This window comes from Haplochromis burtoni, unplaced genomic scaffold (genome assembly GCF_018398535.1).
Source record: "Haplochromis burtoni strain Fernald_Lab_line unplaced genomic scaffold, NCSU_Asbu1 Contig_3719, whole genome shotgun sequence".
Lineage (NCBI taxonomy): Eukaryota > Metazoa > Chordata > Actinopteri > Cichliformes > Cichlidae > Haplochromis > Haplochromis burtoni.
The window spans coordinates 2,046-5,974 of record NW_024586080.1 but is presented as its reverse complement, the minus strand read 5'-3'; the positions used below and the strand labels follow the sequence as shown (position 1 = coordinate 5,974).

Here is a 3,929-nt window from a genome sequence, read left to right as displayed (position 1 = left end):
GCATTGTAAATGGCGCTAGCCTAAATAGATTTCTGCCCCGTGTAACTGAAGCTGGCAATAAGACGTAACACAAGGTGCTAATATTAACAAACATATTCTGATCATCACTTTTTGTTTGGTGGTGCTGTAGCCACAGAACACTCCAGTGTCCATAACATTATTATATTGTTCATAATATTTTATTATCATTAATTTACGTGGGAAAAATCTAAGTGAGCCAAGTTGTGAAATGTGTTGGGGAGAAGCTACATGACAGGAGGCTGTGTGAGAGTGCTGAGCAGTTTAAACAAGTGCCGTGTGGACCTGAGAGGTTTACTGGGAGGTCAAAGGTCAGCTCAGTTTAATTGTGTTTTTTATACAGCCTGAACTCAACAGTTGCCTAAAGGCTCATTTTATTGTAAGGTAAAAACCCTACAATGATGCAGAGAAAACCTTCAACAATCAGGTTTCCCCACTATGAGCAGGCTCTTTGGCAGCAATGGGAAGGAAGAAACCCCAGCAAGAACCCCAGGCCCGTGGTGGGGAGGCCATCTGCTGTGTCTGACTCGGGGTGAGTCAGGACAAAGGCACACTGTGGAAGAGAGACAGATATTAATAGTAACTAATAATTAAATAGAGAGATGTGTACAAACACAAATAAAGGTAAAAAAAAAACAAAACAAAGGGGACTGAAGAAGAAACACTCAATGCATCATGGGAATTCCCCAACAGCCTTGGCCTATTGCAGTGTAACTAAAGGAGGACTCAGGGTCGCCTGATCCAGCCCTGATTATATGCTTTGTCAAAAAGAAAAGTTTTAAGCCTAATCTTAAAGGTAGAGATGCCATGGTCCTAATCCAGAAGAGGGTGGTGTGCGCACTCCAGGTCATGGAAGAGTTCCTGCCTTAAATGGAGAAGTTTAAGCTCACGAGTGAGAGGAGAAGGGAGTGTGAGATCGACAGATGGATTAGTGCTGCAACCACAGTGATGTGGACGCTGTACCTTCAATTTACCGGTCAATACGTGGAAGAAAATGGATGGATGGAAGACTGTTTACTACTAAACAGGACATAAAATTATTAATTAGGTTACAAAGTAATTCATTTCAGCTATATATGAAATAAATAAAAAAGGAAAGAAAAACATTTTCTGTACTTTTTGTGATTATTGTTTATTTTTTGCTATTAAGCCAAGATAACTTTTTATTGTCATTGCACAGTCATACTTAGTACAACAGTACAACATAATTGGAATATTATTCTTTTTTTTTTTTTACATGTAAATGTTAATGTGATTTCATTTTTCGTACTTAACTTTGGACGGAGCCTCTATGATAGAGGCTTCTGCAGCTCTTAATCAGTGTCTCCTCATTAACAGCTGCTAGTCTGTGTGATGTCTCTGTGTTGTCTGTGTGCAGCTGTTTTATGAAAGCCATTCAAACTTTTAGAAATCTCTAAGAATGATGAAGAAGAAACACTTCCCCACCCAGGGAGGTGGAGGTGGCTGGAGGTGCAAGGTTTTTGGACACCTGCTCAGGGCGGGCTCAAGATGCATCAGTGAAAACGCCTCCATTGTTTTCAATCACACATTTTGCAGTGATTTGTGTTAAGATGTGGCACCCAGAAGATGCATCTCAAAGTTAAAGTTCTGTTTCTCTTTAGCGTAACTGCTGAAGAGGAAGAAAATACCACTCTTCTTTTCTGAGTCTGCTGATGCAGATATCTGTGACAGAGCTTTTGCTTAAACATGGCACAGGATACAAAGAAAGATGGGGGAGATTATTTTTGTTACATCCAACATGAAGAGGAAAAGAAAGAGACGTGCTGTCCATGAAGCTGAAGGTCAGCAAGACAAGGTCTGAATCATCCACTCCTCCACCTTTGTTAGTGAGCATCCCTCTGTGTCCACTTGTGTCTGAGTCAAAATTTCTGAATTTCTCATTTATGTTTCATGGTTTCCTAAAATTTTGTCATTAGAAACAACAACTAACCTGAGCTGCTGTCAGGCGCTTTGGATCGGCAGCCTTGTGGAGTGGATGATGAAATCAGTGCATCATATAGACCCGGTGCTGTACAACATCCAGAAGTGATGAAGTCACATGGAGCTTCATCTTCTTTCTCTTCAGCTCAAAAGTGGCTCATTTCAGCATCTAAAAAACATCCAGGTGTGAAGTTTGAAGTACCAGCTTTACTTTGAATGGGATGTTTAGTGTGAAGCTTAGAAGCATTTTTTCAGAAATATTATCATAAGAAACATGTTCTAACAGGAAATTCACATCTTTTCATATTCTACTCATTCTGTTTCCAAATAAACTCGTTGGTTTCTCCAGTGTCGTCTTTGGTGCCTTCAGTCTACATACAGTCCTTCTCTTTATATTAATAAATGAGTTTAAAAGCCTAAAGTGTGTACTTGTAGCATTACAAAACTACATGTGTTTTCTGTAAAACACAAATAAACTATAACCTAACCCAAACTCCTGTACATCCCAAAGATGAACATAAACGAAGCATCTTAGAGTCATAGTTCTTTACTTTTAGCACTCAGAGTGAAACATCTACAGCTGTAAGCTCCATAATAGTTGACCATCATTTTGTTACGGGGCAGAAACGTTTTTCTAATGTTTCCTTACAATATTTATTTTACAACATCAAGCTGTTATCATTTCAGACCACACGGGGGAGCCCTTTATATATTTTTTGGACTATAAGCAGTTTAGTCTAGCTGTGAACATGTGGGGAGAGAAAACATCATAATCCTTTATTTCTGTAGAGGTTTCTAGTCATCCAGGTCATCTTAGTCTATGGAAAGAAAATCTGGACTTCTTTAAGTTTCTTGAAGACGTTTCACCTCACATCTGAGAAGCTTCTTCAATTCTAAGAGGAACTGGTGGAGAGTCCCAGATTTAAGCCCTATGGAAGTGTCCCTAAGAGGGTCATGGACCCCCTATTGATCCTCTGCCTAAGCCAAGGTGTAAAAACGGCTGTGAGTCACAATCAGCCAAGGTTTAGGATGAACCCTTTGTAAGACTGGCATCCCCTGGGTATAGACGATGGTGTGTAGGGCGGTCAATGACTTTGTCCTTTTCAAGTTTTTGTAGGCAACTGATACGTTATTTGTGCTTGCTTTTGGGGTCTCGTTTTAAGGATTCATAGGTATTGAAGTCACTGCAGAGTGTAGTAATGTTTGTGTAATAAGCTGCTGTGTTTAGAACAACAGTGCACCTCCTCTTATCGGCTGGACAGCCTTCTTGTCTTGTATTGTGAGGTTGGACAGAGGAACTTTTTGCACTGTAGAGGGTGGCTAAAACTTTCCTCCTTATTTGCTCTGATCCTGTTTGTGTTAATTTATTAATCATTATGGTTGTTTCTGTGTCTGTTTTGAAGTCCACTATGGGTAACTGTTGAGGAGAAATGGCAAAATTGAGTTCTGTGGCTAGGACTTCAGTGAGATTCCTGTCTGAAAAGTTCTTCACTCATTTTTCTTGACTTTCTTTGGTTGTGAAGTCCTCCTGTTCTTGTCAATATTGTGTATGTGTTGACTGGGAAGTATAAGTTTTCATTAGCAAAGTAGGGAATTTCTAGAGTTGTCTTTCTTTTCCTTTAGAGTGTTGGGCCCGCTGAGCCCTGGCCACAAACTTAAATAATGAAAACTCTAAAAATAGGGTAGGGTAGAAGTTTTGAGTTCTAACTAATCTTGTGCATCTATAGTGAAATGGACCTGTCTTATCCTTTCACTTGGAAGTTGATTTTGTGCACTCCATAGAATCGATAAAACTCTGCTCTGAGTTTGTTTCAAACTCTCTGAAACAAGTCTGCTCTGTCTGCATCTTAGATTGAAACTGACATGCTGAAGAGTTGTCCCTGTGGAGCTGTACATCAGAAAACTCCACTTAGTCACATGAATATTCTGGATGAGTTTCAAAAGATTTACTCCTTTTTTTCCTCTCATTT

General features: G+C 39.6%; 1 long non-coding RNA gene across 1 annotated transcript in view; it reads right to left on the bottom strand.

The window, feature by feature from the left end:
* Positions 1-19: 19 nt before the first annotated feature.
* The window catches only part of LOC121813943, a 5,481-nt gene continuing 1,571 nt past the window's right edge, over positions 20-3,929 (bottom strand). Inside the window, exons 2-3 of the long non-coding RNA XR_006053976.1 lie at positions 1,970-2,128; positions 20-571 (exon numbers count right to left, since the gene is read on the bottom strand). This is a non-coding gene — a long non-coding RNA (uncharacterized LOC121813943). The remainder of the gene's footprint in view (positions 572-1,969; positions 2,129-3,929) is intronic.